The following is a 16,348-nucleotide window of genomic DNA, read 5'->3' as shown; positions in this document are numbered from 1 at the left end:
GGCCAAAAATGAAAAGATTTGGAAAGCTCAGAGAAGCACCAGATGCAAAGACAAAGCAGCACGCAAATGGGAAATGGCATGCCAAATAGGCAGCGGGACATCACTGACTGCACCAGACTCCGCAGCATTGTGGGGAAAAAAAAACAACCAAAAACAAAAACAAAAACCAAACAACCCAAAACTAAAACCCAGACAAATTTAAATTGTATAGACAAAACACAATTAGGAAAATATGAATTACAAGTAGACTATTAAGCAAAACCATCTAGGCTTAAGCTTCAGAAGTGCCATAGCCTTCAGCTAAACTAACAGTGAATACATGAACTTAGCGACACTGGGCATGGGACAAGAAAAATTCTATGAATAGGTACAAGAGCTACATTTAAATTTTTAAAAAGCCAAATACTGACAGCATGTCTTATGACAGCATTTTGAGTATGCCATGCCCAGGAAAGCCGGGCTCCATCATGCGTAATGGTTAGTCGGGCAGACAAACACGATAACGCTGAATGTCCCACTTGCTTCTTCGTCCCCCAGCTAGTTCGGGTCAGCTGTCCTGGCTGTGTCCCCTCCCAGTTCCCCGTGCCCCTCCAGCCCTCTCACTGGCAGGGCCCAAGGAAATGAAAAGTCCTTGACTTTGTATAAACATCACCCAGCAACAACTGAAAATATCAGTGTGCTATAACATTGTTCTCACACCAAAGCCGAAAGACAGCACTGCACCAGCTGCTAAGAACAAAATATAACTCTGTCCCAGCTGAAACCAGGACAACACAAAACAGCACATACCTGTGCCTAAAAATGTGAAATAAATTCAGTGACAATATTTCTTCTTAGATGCATGCAAATGCGTTGAGGCATGTAGCAGACAAACAAGCAAGAGCTGTGGTTGCCTCAGCACAGACTCTGTAAGTCTGGTGACCAACTCCCCTGTCCTATGCCATGATGTGAATAATAGGCAAATTTGCAGTGTGGTGCCAAGGAGTCAATGCTTGGGGCTTCGTTATGACAGGAACAGCTGGTAGCTTTCACTTCAAGGTCCCTAAGGCCATCTGAACAGAAATACACACAAATTGAAAAAGCACATCAGGCAACTGTGTTTGTGTGTGTGAAATTCATACATGCATTCAAGTATAAGAAGTCATGTTGGCAGAAAACAAGAAAAAGCTACCAAAAACCATTTTAAAGCATACTCCCAAAAATCTTTAAAACATCCTAGTGAAAGAAGAATGCTGTGAGTGAGATTGCTAATTTCCTGCATGAAGGAGCCCCACAGTATGAAAACAGAGACCTTTAAACAGATCAGAATAGGGAAATACATGAAAAAAGCAATAACTAGGTAGGTATGTAAGCAGGCATGTACCAATTCCAATACAGGGTCTTAAAAAAAAAAAGAACTATCTTAAGGAAAAAACTTGCCTCTCAGAGGAGCTGAAGATCAAGGGAGAAGCTTCACTTCACTTCTGGCAATAGTGTATCTAAACCAGACCATTCATAATATCAGACCACTGAGAACAGAAATACTCAAGAATACTTGGAACTGCCACTGGAATGGAAATCTCTCTCCAGAGAATTGGTGGCATCTACAGTAGCTCACTAGGACTAGAGAGGTGTGGAGAACAGATTTCATTTTTACACTGGATCCCCCATTTCAGATCTGAGCTCCTTTAGAAACAATCAGGAATTGTTTCTGATCATAATATTTTTATTATATTATATTATTATATATAATATAAAGATCATAATATTTTTGTAGGAAAACATCTCTTTACAAAAAATTCATTCTGTATTTTAGTGGGACTACCTAATTTAAATGTCTGTAATGTAATCATTCCATTAAGACTGTAATGGAATCCTTTAAAAAAAAAAAACAAACAACAAAAATAAAAACAACACCCACCTGGAAACAGAATACCTTAATTTATCTTTCTCTACATATATGCATATCTTCCATTTTGATAGTACACATTTTTTTTGCAATTTCTTTCCATTGGAAAAAATCTGATGAAATCAACATGACTTACAAATTTCCGTAACTTCAGTGGAAATCTTCTGTCAAATGCATTCCAATTGAAATGACTCTAAGAAGCTTGAGTATGTGAATCCAAAAAGCTGAAAAATAATTATTGTACACAGCAGAAACCACCTCTTTAGTATAGGCTATTTAGATTTCTCAGAACCAGACGAGCTCCCAGACACAACCACAGTGACCTTTTCAGACCTAGCAATGAAACATTTTACATATACAGTGCCAAACTGCATAGGTTTTGTCTGTGAGTTTAAATTTCAGTGAGTCTGTGCAGATTGTCTAGTAGTGCAACTCCAGCAGCAGCACAGCAAACAATGGCCAGTCTAATTGCCACATTCAACAATATCCAACCATGGGTGGTAGGGCAGGAGGAGTATGTTAAAAAATACCAAAGAAAATACGTAGTAAGCCATTCTCTGATGAAAGAACACTGAGTGATGGTCTTAACAGCACCTCGGTATAATGTTGGATGCTAAAATGTGCATCTGTCTTAATGTTATGGAATTTTACCTTATTACAGCTAAGCATAACAAAAGGAGATGCTGAAAAGTCAAAGCCTACTGTCAGTGTGTGTAAAACCTGCCAGAATTGCAGGGTTGGTTTTGTTTCTTTGTTTGTTTTTAGGAAAAATAATGTATTTGGAATGAAGCAGTGCATTAAACAACTAACTGCTACACAGTCATTCATATATTATGGCAAAGGATGGATATATATCTTATAAAAATGAGGATTTATTATTCCACCCCTGACAGAATACAGAAAAAAAGACAGGGAAGAACACATTTTTCTGAGACTGAGATGCAGAATGGGCAGCAACATTAGCCCATCCCCAGCAACCAGCAGAGATTCTCCAGCACAGCATCACCCAAATAATCTGTACAAGAGGTCTTTAATTCCTCCAGAATGACAGATTGAAATTTATGCCTGAATAGTTATGCCTTGAGCATAGAAGAACCTAGAGAAAAAGAAAAATCTATTTACAACATAGTCATGACTTAATTGCTATTTTTTTAAAAAATCAAACAAACAAAAACCACAACAACAAGAAAAAGAGAGAGAGGGGGAGGTTCTCTGCAGGCCGGTGTTTTTTTCAGTGGTAAAACTTTGGGCATAATCGAAGTTGTTACATATATCGTAAGTTTATGAAATTCATGATGATATTATTCATGTTGAAGCTGACTGCTGCAAGCTAGATCTGTTTTGCTTCACTTCTAGAAAATATTTCTAAGTAAACTTCAGGAGATGGTGTGATCTTTTTAACATACCATCAGAGTAAAGAGTAATACAAATAGTGAGGTTTGTTTGGAGAATGTTTTATGTTGTGCAAAGTGTACCAATTCTTGCATTTCTGGATGAGCAGAGATTAGGAGAAGAGAGGGAACGGGAATTTCCTCCCACAAACATCTCACCTTTCACATCAGGCTTAATGGGAGCATTGCAGGATTGACAGGCTGCAGCGAAAGCCCTTCTCCAGGCAGCAAGTATCAGAGTCAGATTGTGTTTGTGATACTCATAAGCAACACCTGGTAACTTACTTGGATGGGCATATGTGTTTCTACAGAACACTTTGGAGACCCTGGTCCTACTTATCTATAGAAATTCAGGACCAGCAAAGGGTACATGTGCAGAGAAATGGTACGCAGACAGACCCATGCACATTCTATGAGATACAAGCTCCATCCAGTTCTAGTTTATTCAGGCACATCACCTGGACTTGACTGTGTCACTTCCAGCCAGGAACCTGGGTCTATCTGCACACATCTGTATGGACACACCTAAAAGAATATAACCTAAAGGCAGAGATTATGCATTTCATAGAATTCCAGAAAATTGCCTATTTACCTCTTACTATACAGAAACATTAGCTATAAAACCAGGTAGCTTGTTACTACACATGAATTTATTTCTACTGGGCATTACATCCATCTATGAGGCTGCTTCAGCCTCTTACTGTCTGTCTTGTATTCCTGATCAATTCAGAGGACAGACTAGCCCTGGGGATCTGTCCTAGCTCACGATACCCTGAAAGTCAGCACAGCTCTCCTGCACAGTCTGCTGCAAAATACAGCATTGCGCTCAGTGTAAGAGCAAGCAGAAATAACACGTGGGTGTGAGGAAAAGGGAAGCATGAACAAGTTATTTATTCTACCGGATAGAAATCTCAGGTGCATTACCTGCCTAGTTCCTTCTTCTGTAAATGTGAAAGATTGAATAGGGAAGGTCTTGAATTAGAAGGTCTGAAGAACAGAAGTTGCATGTTTATTAATGGTCTTGTGTTGTGTGTTATTCCAGCTACTCTGAAAAGCACACTGCAGCCAAAAGGTAGTGCTACATACAGTGCCACTAACTCCTGGGCTGAGACACCTGCTTCCGTGTTTATCCCACATTTATTTATTTATTTCATGTTTATCCCGCAAGATGTCAGGACAGATTTTATTTTAGTGCAGCAGTGAGCTGCCAGCACTGATTCAGATCAAAGGGAATACATACTTTAAATCACAGAGGTAATATTATTTCATTCCTCTGTTCCCATGGACTGAAAATTTATGATTGTGTTAGGTAGCAGTAGCAAAGAGTTTAAAAGGTTTTCTTTGGGTGTGCATGGGTTTATAATAATTCTGTAATTTCTGTGTTAGGTCCTGTAACTTTTTAAACATACCATATTCTTATTTCGTTCCCAAGCCTTGATAAAATCTGTTGCCTCACAGATCAAAAAGCAGATATTACAGGAAAAAAGCTTTAACTAAACTAAACTACGTTTAGTGTGAGAGGAAGGAAGGATGCAGTTAAGAGGCAATACTGGGAAAGAATACTTTCTCCATGCTAGCTGTCACTCTCAGATACTAACTACTACTGTAGTCAGATTATTGAACTAAATATACAACTATTTCCTCTGCCTCAAAAATTCAGTGTTCATTTTGTAAAAGTTTAGGGTTTATTTGAAGTGTTAGATATTCATGTATCTCCTGACAAGGGTCAATAGCTACAGTCCTTTCCACATTAAAGATCTAAAGCAAATAGTCTCTTCTTCACAGCTCAGGATGCAATGTGGCACAACAATAAAACCTGCCATATTGACAGAAGTACAATATAAAGCAAAATAAAATATAAAATATTATACTGAAAATTTGGAGCAATTCCTTTGGGTCCCTAAAAGGGTACATGGTGCTTATAGAAAAACCAAGCAGCAGTGTAAAAGAACATGAATAAATGAAAAAAAGTGTTCAAGCCTGAGTCACAGTGCAAGGTATTTTCTTTGTGTTTTACTTTTTCTTTATAGAACTAAAAAATACAGATGTCTACATTACATTCTTCTATGTTCTTAAAAAAAGAATAGAATGTTCTTTTGCAAAGGCAGTCTTTTTCTCTGTTGGATGTCTAGATTTAAAATGAGTATCATACGTGCTTCTCTAACTCTTTGTTATATAGATTTATCATTTCAAAGTGGGAAGGAAGTCAAAATAATGGTATCAATCCTGGACCTTAGTGAAAGATGACACATCAGATCCAGGAAATCTTGATGCTTGGTAGTTAGACCACTCATCTGAGGGATGCATGAAGTGGGCTCGTTCTCCACACAAATGAGTCCTCCAAAAGTCTCCCTGAGGGAGTGTTTAACTGTTGGCCTGTGGGGACGATGAAGTAGCATTAGCTCCTCTACTCTGTACAAAGCCATAGGCCGTGTGCTGGCCTTGTACCCTGGGACATGGTGGGGACCTTGGAATTTGGTCTCTAAGCCTCAGCTTTCTTAGCTACATCTCTGTTTCCTGCCTCATTTAATGCTTTGTCTTTGATATTTATACAGGTTAGATGTGTCCTTCACACCACTGGTGGCCACAACTAAAATATAAAGGTGTGGGTGTGAGTGCAGGGGTATGGGAGACAAGCAGGGGAGCTGTGGAAAGAGATGCCCTTTACACACTTAACGTTCAGTACTCCTGATTCTGGGGTTGTGGTATGTCTGTCAGGTACATCAGGCAGCATTGCTTATCAGCTGTAAGCTAATTACCCAGCTGGATCTGAACTAATTCTGAATGGAGCCCGTGTGTGGTCTCTGCTTATATGGCATGACTGACCTCCAACTGGGATATCAAAAAATGAGTTGATTGCAGTTAGCTTATGCGTATCCTTGCTTCACCTCTGGGCTTCTGCAGATCCCATTACCAAGCACATGTGAACTGCCTGGTCAGCTGTACCAGATTCAACCGAGGTGAAAAGGGCCAAGGCCATCTGAAGAATAATAACTTAGGAATCAACACTATAGATTTCCCCAATGTACTGATCAAGATTCCTATGACCTAAGCTTGTGTCTTATAGATTCCCTGGGTTCTCACTCATTCAGCCAGCCCCCTCTCTATGGAGACTTTGTCTTTATGTGGTAATTGCTAAGAATTCCCAGCATCCCTTTTATACTTGTGAACAATGGCCCACTAACTCTTGGGCTGAGACACCTGCCTCCATTTACAGCCATGAAACTGGGCTGACTTCCTCTTTTTCCTAGCCTGAATCAGAATAAGGTTAGTGACCAAGAAGCAACCAGCTCAGCTTTCTATTTAGAAGATTCAGAGATTCCCATTTCCACATATCTTTTTTCCAATGTTTCATAAGCCTGAGCTTTTTCAAGTTTGGCATTGAAAAGGTTGTCCACATCAAAAATCTACTTTGTAGCTGGTAAATTCATTAACATCACTGATAACAGAACAAACCTTTCCTTAACGTCACTGTGAACCTAATTAAATTTTGGCTGTCTTGCACTTGTTCAAAACACAACATGTTTGAAGGAAGACAAGCAACAATCTATCCAAGTTTGTTTTTTAATGAATTTGACCATACAGTCCTTACTACATCCAGAAGATTTTCCTCACTAGCAGTGTTTCTCTTTTCTAAAATGATAAACTAAGAAGATTTTTGCATCTTCCTGTGGGTCAGCCACACTTCCAGGAAGGGTTTCATTTAGGTTGTAAACTAAATCAAGAGTTAGTAGTGCTGCGCTACCTTCCCAGAAATGCCATCATACAGGTTGGTACTTCCAGGAATAATATCACAAAAGCATGGCTACAACCCAGCCGTTCAGTAAAGAGCCAGGTCTAAATTCAGCCTCTTCTCTGATCAAGGGAAAACTGAGCACAACGAGAGCATCCAGTACTCAGGTCACACACATCTGACAGCTTCCAGTGCTCCAACAGGTCCTGATCCATTCTCCAGCCCTGCCTACACTAAGCTAGAAATCCCTGTTCTCTTTCCTCAAAAAACAAGCCACCGCTGCTGCTGCTGCTGTTGTAGCTTGGGGATCTGGGAAGGAAGGGAAAAGCTTTTTATCCAGTCCCTTTTGCACCTACAACAAAGCTGGGGTATGCCCCATGGTATAAGCCAACAAGTTCAGGAGCTGGGAGAAGGCTATGTGGCTCTGGGGCTCAGTGACGTGAAAACCAGTGCTAGTGGAGGATGTGGGAACCCAAGTTGCATGTGGGAATCTAAGTTGCTCATGGTATATCTCATCTGACTTGATATAAAATTCAGACATTTCTGTCACATACATTTACCAATTGTATCTTCCAGTGGGTTTTGCATCTCAGGAGGAAAAAAGGACAGCCCATGCAAGAACCTACCTTCCCTGCACAACAATCAGTGTCTAAGCGTGGCTTAACTATGACGCTTTCTTTAATTGAAAAAGTGTATAGTTTATTATTGGTTATCAGTAAACATGCCTGTACTGCTTTAAAATATATGGTTGTGTATTCTATCAGGTTATCATACATCAAATTATTTGACTAGATTACCTACCAAAATATTTTGGCAGCTGCCTGTATGCAGTTGCTCGGGTTGCAGAAGGTGCTGTAACAAGTCCCAAGGCACTTCTTTCTGTTTTGCCTTAAACGGCTCCTTTGCACATCACCATAGATGGAAAGTAAATATTCAGGGACATGCTATACAATATTGTGTGAATGACGTCAAAATTTACTTACAGCTGTATCATTATAACTTGGCAATTTGCATGCTTGTGGAAAGGAGCGAAAATGAGTTTATTTAAATGGCAGGTGAAGTGTTCATCAAAATAGCGCCAATAATTTTCACACTTCAGTGATTAATACTAATGGAGAAAGTCACTCTGGAGTGACTCCCCTGTGAGATAATCGGGCTGGAACCAGGCTGAACCAATTTGGAACAAACAAGATATTCCCCCCCTCCTCTGATCATGAATTTATCTGCTCTTTCCCCAGCTGAAATAAATTAACAACTAAACTGTGCACAGTCTATGTAGGTCACACAGTTGATGTACTACCTACTGCAGCCTCCTGCAAGAATTCATTTGTTAATACTGAGCAGCTGTGACAGTCCCTCTGCACTGGAGTCATCTGTCCAGAATATAACACTAAAAACACTGGCTGTTTCTTTCCAGCAAGAGCCGTTTCCGAAAATGCAATGAACAGGTGTCTTTCACATCCCCAAGATCTGGCTCTGCGCTCCAAGATGCCGCTTCAGAGTCCAGCTGCACCACTTGCTTCGATATGCTGGGGCACAACAAAATGCTCTGTCATGATCATTTCCCCAGCGGAGTGTGGGTGTAAATAATGTGCCCACATTAGTGAAGCTCAGGGGATCTCCATGGAAACATTTAATCGTTGACATTTAAGCTCCTGGTGCCGATAAGGGAAGCAGCCGACTCCTGACCTATTACTAATGGTTTATCAAGGTAGAAAGCAAGATTTTTTGCCTTGACCTGGCTAGAAATGATACAGTGACAGCAAGTGCTATTGTATCTTTCCCCTTTTCCCTCTTTCCCTTCCTGAGCGTAGCTTGCAGTTCTATGATCAGATTTTTTTCTTGACCTTTCCTCATTTATGTTGCATTGGGACAATGTGGGATAGGACTGACTGAGGAAATGCCAGCCTCCCAACTCACTTTCTAAAGTAGCATAGCTAACTTATTTTAGGTCATAAAAAAGTAAATCCAGGAAAGCTCTTGGATCATGCAAGGGAAAAAGAGAAGACCCCTGTAGGAAGTTGCACTAAAGTGACATGGCATTTCTCACAGCATCTTGAGCATCCACGTGCACACCCTCTGATCTATATGAATAGTTTTGTTAGAGCCTCCAATGAATCCAGCCTCCGAGTCTCCCATGCAAGACAGGAACCAGCTTCCTGTAGGCACTGCTGTGCTCACTGCCTGCTGGGTTTACAGTTCTGTTGCCTCATACCTGGCACATCCCATCTGTGCCAGAAACCATGATGTGCCAGAAATTGAGACCAGTCTAAACTTTTGCCAGTCAGCAGCTCTTCCAGACTTCTCACTCTCAGCCCCCAGAGCACTTCTACTGCACAAACCACAGTCCCTGGTCTGCAGCAGCTCCCTGTCAAGCCTTCCCACTCAGACAGAGCAGGAAGCCGCCCATCAGCCAGAGACCCTCCCTCTGGTTTTGGTGGTAGCCAATCCTTAAAACAAACACTACAGTGTGCTAGCTTCATTTTGAACTGACCAGCATCTCTAGTACCACCCTACAAGTCTGAGACCCAGTCTTCCCTGGCCACCCAGTTTCCACTGAGACAGTGGCATCCTCATGGCAAACCCATATGATCAGCCACCCTCCAAACAGCTGTTAATTAGTCACAGTTTTGGTCCCAGTTTTCTGACTGATTTTGTGCTAGCTCTGACTTTGAGTTGTGCTTCATTACAAAATGTGATTTGGCTGAAAGGAAAACTCTTAAATATCTGGCTTGTCTTGTGGGAAAAAAACCCTCATAATTCTTTTACTGTTTTTATTCCAGAATAATTTACAAGATTTATTCTAGCTAGGGTAACCATCTATAGCTCCCATTACATCTAACATGAATGATCAGTTGCAGAAAAGATAGAAAGTCTTACATCACTGCGTCATACAAATTAAAGGCTGATGACTGCTTGGCCCATACACAACTAGCAGATTAACTCTGTGTATTCCCTCCTAAAACAAAGCATAGCATTTAGATTACAAAACACACTACTGCATTTATCATCTTTGCTATTTTTATGGCATTTATTCCGGCATGTGGTAAAGTAGAATTTGGAGATTTGTCTGTTTTCAAACTTTCTTATTACTGAATTGTGGCCTTAGAGTCTGATTAAGGCTGACTCCTGCACGGTGTCAGTTTAGGTCCCTAACAGGGACTGTAGGCTAGGTCAGATGTTAGGGAGCCATACTGCATCTGCTGTAGACCCACTGCCTAAACTTGGAGCAAGATGTTTTCTCAGTCTGTGACTCAGTCTTTCTGTTGTAGAATAGTTGTAATATAAAAATAATTGGTATTTTTATATAGAAAATATTAAAGGGACTAATATAATATTGTTAGAAACTAATAGGCCTGCTTCCAGTCCCTGGACACTGGGAGTAGAAGCAGCTGTTGCACTAACTTGCACTGATGGTGCAACTGATAGAAGGAAGATCTAAGCAGCCTGCCAGAAAATGAAAGGTTTCATCATCTTCTAGCATACATCTTTAAAAGATATTAATGCATACCAGCTATGGATGGTATTCCTTTTAGTTCATGCTTTTAGAATTCATAACCCAAGTGAACATTTACTGTAAAACTTTGCTCATTGGCATAACACTAGGGGCTTTAAAATGCTTAGAATAGGCTGCCTTACCCATATAAGAGGTATATAAACACCATGAAAGAAGTGGTCCTACTGACTGTCAAAAGATGAAAATATACCATCATACTGATTAGCAGAATTTGACTATTTGGAGTAGGATACACATACATGTTAGTGTTGAAGGTCCTGACTTCAAATGCAGCTTTAAATGCAATCAGTCAATGTCGCTCACACACCATTTCCCTCGGATTTTACACCTCATGGATCTAAAGGACTTGCTTTCTGATCTTATTGCAGGAGGTTTCGTTCAAAAGCGCTATGTTTTTATTCAAAAGCCACATGCTTGTTCAGAATTTCCTGTTCTCTCACATTATCGAGATTGATTCTGGATTGTTATTTTATTAAGAGTGGGCCCCTGGATTGGGATTTTTTTTTTAATTGATTTATCCTTAATTGCTACATCTTAGTTATTCCTCAGGAGTTTGAAGGCATAATCCAGTGTATAAAAACATATGTTCCTTGGGTATAGCAGAGGTAAAAAATTAATTTATTGTTTAGCATTTGTCTACCCTCTTTATTACTAGTGATACCCTTTATGTGGGAGGGGTGTTGGGATAGAAAGAAGAAGCCTGATAAATCAGAGATAAGCTCAGCATCCTGGCACCTTAAATGCTGAACTGTGCATCAGGAATGGAGAGTAGCTCTGCTCCTGCTTCCAGCTGTTATTAATCCCGACATGTTCAGAGATTTTTGGCACACACAGTTTTAACCTCCTGCAGTTTAAATACATTTAACATTCTCCCTCCCTCTTCGCCATAATGACTGTAATGTGCAATTTTGTTTTATCTCAGTAATCATATCCTTTTCCCTCTGAGAACAAACTCAGCACAGCATCCTAGATACAGGCGTAGGAAGAGCAGGCTTATCTGTTTGTACAGAATGTGCCATTGCTTGTTACCATAGAGCTAATGCTACTTAATAGCATTTAAATAATAATTTATATTGGAAAATAAAACTGATTCTGTTGTGATCTGATAAGACTAACTGCCATTGATTATTTGCAATATTACCAATGGGTGCTTAAAAACAGATTGGGGGGGGGGGGGGGGGGGGTGAAAGGAAACATTTTCATGAGATATGTTGGTTGCTGGGCTTGTCAGTAAGTACCTCGGCTCATGAGGATTTCAAAAACATTTGTTATGAACCAGACAGTGTTTTTTCCTGCCCACAACCTCCCCCATGGAGCCCCAGCTGCCAAATTACTTTTGTATGTTAGCTAGGCAAAGTCAATCCTAAATCTCTTTCCATGTTCTCTTTCATTATGGGACTACAAAAAATCTGGGGTAAGAATGTGTGTTAGATAAATGATTTCTAAAGGAGCATGCACACTTCAAAGGAATATACTTGAGGAGAGCCTTGAAATGCTGCTCACAGGGCTATAAAACATAAAATTGTGAGCTCAGACCAGCAAACGTTATCTCTGTTAATTGCAGTGACTGTGAATAAGATTTACAATAGCTAGGCTTGCCAGATCTGTAGCCTTGGGAAAGGCTCCACGTAACAGCAACTGCAGTCGGTGACATTTTGCTACACGTTAGCAGACTGGGGCTATATCACTACAAAACAATAATTTTGTTTGTGACAGGAATTGCCCAAAGGGAGAACAAGGAATATCTGGATATCAAAATGAAGAAGAAAGATGGAAAAAAGCCACGAGTCACTGTATATTTGATGCAATTCATGCCATAAAATGAGATTACTTTTTTCCTTTCCTAGAAATTAGAGGTTTGACCTGTCCTAGAAAATCATTAGGTTTGAAAGCAAATAACAGTTCTGGGGAACAATCAAAATTTCTAAAAATGAAGATATCTGTATGACATCTAGGAATTCACCAATATCAGACCATTTAAAATGTGTTTAACAAATCTGATAGCACAGCATAGCTATAGCTAGATAACACTTACACACTATGAGTAAAGTCCAAAGGGATGGGCACTGCAGGAATAGGGCACACGGCAACTGGGAGGCTGAAAGAAGAACAGTTTTAAGATGGCACATAGGTATCACTAGGAAAAACTGAAATAAAGGTTTTTCTTTTAAAACCCATGTTTTCTGATGTGAGGATGCTGCAGTCAGGAAGCATTTCTGTTCACAAAGGGTTCACAAGCCAAAATCAATCTTCCCAAGATAGCTGTCTGAACCCTTGCTTTTAAGAGTGTGGCAGGATTTCATCTGCTCTTCAGGAAGGAGGAGCTGGTCTCTCTCTCCTACTCCAGTTTCCCAGCACCCATTAAAGATCATCTGAGCAGTAGAAATCGGAAGCTTAAGATTCATGAGTAAATGAGACTTGAATTCCTTCCAGGTGTTTGGGATGACTTCAAAGGTGGCTGGACATTACAATAGGAAATAATTCACTAAATATGTTAAAATAGGCGGGTTTAGGAGGGGAGGGGCTCCAGAGGGTTGGAATTTGACCCTTAACCCCTTGGTTCTATAAAGCCCCCTGCTTAGGCATATAGGGTTTCCCTGACATAAACCTGGTGTAACACAGTAGTGCGTTAGGCCTTTGGCATTTTGATACTTACCAGGTGTGCCTGGATAATGGGCAATTTTCCTTTTCCAGCAAACCAGCTTTATTGGCCTGATTTCACTTTTCTGAGCATCATTTATTGGTCGTTCTATTCAGCTAGTATTACGTTTGACCCTCCAAAGAGGTATCTGCATTTATGTTCCATTGCCTTCAATGACATTAGCTGGCATGAACAAAAGTAAAGGCAGTGGGTAGGTCTTTGGAGGATCAAACTTACTTAAACTGCAAAATCTGCACCTAAAGGGCATCATGTCAAACTCACATCTGGTGCAATTCTAGTGGTGTTCTACAGGGAAGAACGCGACTATTTATGGAAGTAAGGTAGGGGCACACTTGATTATGCTATTAACAGCTGGCATTTAGTAAAAAATTAGAAGAAGGAAAAACATCATTAACCAAAGGTGAACTTTATTAAGTTTTTTATTACTTAAGATGGAGCTTTGGCAGTCATTACTGTAAGGACATTTCTATATCCAATATTTATGGGAAGGTCTTTTTTCAGATATCTACCAGAGGTAGAAAAAGTCCATTTTTATTAAATAACTTCCTGAGGATTAAACTAATGCTTCCAAAACCATGTGTCCTCAAATATGTCATTAATATTTCTCCGTAAGATTTTATAAAATAGAGAATTATGTGGGTTTTGTCAAAAAATGAGAAACAAATGGCATCAATAACTTAAATATCTTAATTATACTAGTGGTATGAGAACTACGCTAAACAGTTCATATAATACTATAGAAAACATTAAAAGACAATGCTCATGCTGTATGGTTATTGGCACAATGTGTGTGGTGTAATGTAACACACTTCTTAATACAATCCATTCTAGACAGCAGCTAGAAATTCTAGCCAGAAATTTTACCAATTTGCAACATAACATTTGCTCTGTGTAAAACTAAACTCAAACTAGAAGAAACTGGAGTAATTTTCTGGGCCATGTTTAATAGTGGCATAAGTTATTTTTGTTGATGGAGTGCCCGGAATCAGCTATTAAAATGAAGTAACCATTTTAACAGGTGCTGTAAAAAGCTCATTTGAAGCAACTTCTGTTCAGAATACCTTATCAACTGAGTTGACCTTACAGGCTTAGAGGGCTGAGATGACACAAGTACTTACAGTGACAAACTCATAGCTGAAAAAAGAGGAATAACTTGATGAGGCTGATAAACAACCTCTCTGTACTTTCTGTTTCATACACATTTTTTTAATATATTTTCTTCCATTTTCCTAAACAAAAGACCTGGCTTTTCACACTTCCGTAAAGTCATTTCCATCAGTGGTGGTGATACTGATGTTGTCCTTGGACAACACAGGTGTGAATGATGACAGTAAATGTAGGTTATCTGTGCAACTGCTAGTAGAGGATGTTCCATGAGAAAAATAACCCTTTTGTTGTGGGCAGATGAGCTACAGTTAGCCTATGAGTCGCTTCACCTTTGCTTGCCTAGACTCTTCGACCTGTCAAGTAATTGATAACATTCCTGAAGAAGTATTAGCTATAGTAAAAGTCAAGTCTTCACAAAACTTGAATTCAGAGCCTAAGAGGAACTTTGGATAAAGTTCAGTAACAAACACTAAGGGTATTTCATACTTGTTTTGTCCTGCGGTTTGTCCTTTTTCTTTTTGGGCTAGAAACTTTTTCAGGTTTTGCTTGACATTTGTGACCTTCGTTATGCTGTGTTTATTTGTGTCCACTGAAGTTCGCATGAGTTCAAGAAGCTAAATTATGAATGAATATTTTTTTCTTTCATCCTATCAGCTCAGACGAGGAGTGTTATAATCACTTGTACATGCGTGCTGTGGTTTCCCTTATTGGTTCCTCTTTACATTTTTTGTGCATTTCATGTTCCCAGTGCAAGTTTTTTCCTTCTGTGTGGCAGCTGTTAGCTGCAAAAGCTGCTTACTGTGTGTTCTGAATCTGCCTGTCCAGTCCTATTGATTACGCGTCCTTTAAATTACCGGTAAAAATTGTTACATAGTAATTACGCTTTTTAAGGTTACAACGATTTGAAAGCTCTGAGTCCCCACTTAAACCTATCTACATGATTGCTATATACTTGCTATTTCATGCTACACGTTTATCTAAATGCAAATTCAGTATTGTCACAATGGCTTTCTCGTGGTTTCCTGGTGAACAAATAGTCCAAGGTTAAATATAACATTAATTATAAATCATGTACTGACCTGTGTTAAGTAAGCCCATCTGAATGAAAATTATCTTTGTGTAGAGAATTTGCAAATAGAGGAACACATGGAGCTGTTGAAGAAAATGCATTTAAATTACAGGACAGACTGGTGGATCACTGCTGGGCTTAGAATGTACAGCCCAAGAATATGCCTAATAATCCCAAATCAGCGATCTGCTTGGAGTTTTCAGAAGACTCTGGAAATTTGCATGGTACCTATTCAGGGATGATCCTGTCTAAAGTAGCGGCCAAGGGAAAACTCCACCAACATCCAATATGTGGCAGATGAACAGTGCTGTTGCAAACATTAGATCATTCCTTCCATTAAAAACTATAATTTTAACAACGAAGTTAGCACTGATTTTTTTTCCCCTAAATAATAAGAGATTTTTTTTGCTAATATTTTGAACATGTTGATTTATAGTATCCTCTCTAGATTGCATGAGAAGGCTAGATATATGCAGTAGTACTGAGACATAAATTCTTGCTACAAACATAATGACTTATCAGGCTCTTCATTCCAAGAGCAATTTAAAATTATGTCTGATACAATTTACAGCCTGTGGAAAAGAGGTAACACCATTTTTGTGATCATGTTTTGTTAGTTTTGAATCAGATCAACATTTGACTCAAAGGATCTTCTTGGGTGTTAGAGTAATATCAATGTAAAAAACATATTCTGTTTCGATATAACATCAAATGAAGTAACTTGTCAAAAAAATCCTTATCCATTTGGTAAGAAGAACTGTAAGATAAAATGCAAGCTCCTGTTGGACTTGCATCTATGAGTCACTGCTTTCATCTCTTTCAGTTTCTTTTAAATTTAAACAGCTCCTAGTCTTCATATCTGAGACTTTATCTGAGGCAGTCTTTACCATCATTACATCAGCACTAATATTTCAAAGATCTAAGGGCAACTTTCCTGAGACACGGCCAACAAGACAAAGAGATGGAAATGAAGGCAGTAGG

This window comes from Falco naumanni, chromosome 2 (genome assembly GCF_017639655.2).
Source record: "Falco naumanni isolate bFalNau1 chromosome 2, bFalNau1.pat, whole genome shotgun sequence".
NCBI classification, from domain to species: Eukaryota; Metazoa; Chordata; class Aves; order Falconiformes; family Falconidae; genus Falco; species Falco naumanni.
Note: the sequence above shows the minus strand (reverse complement) of the source record.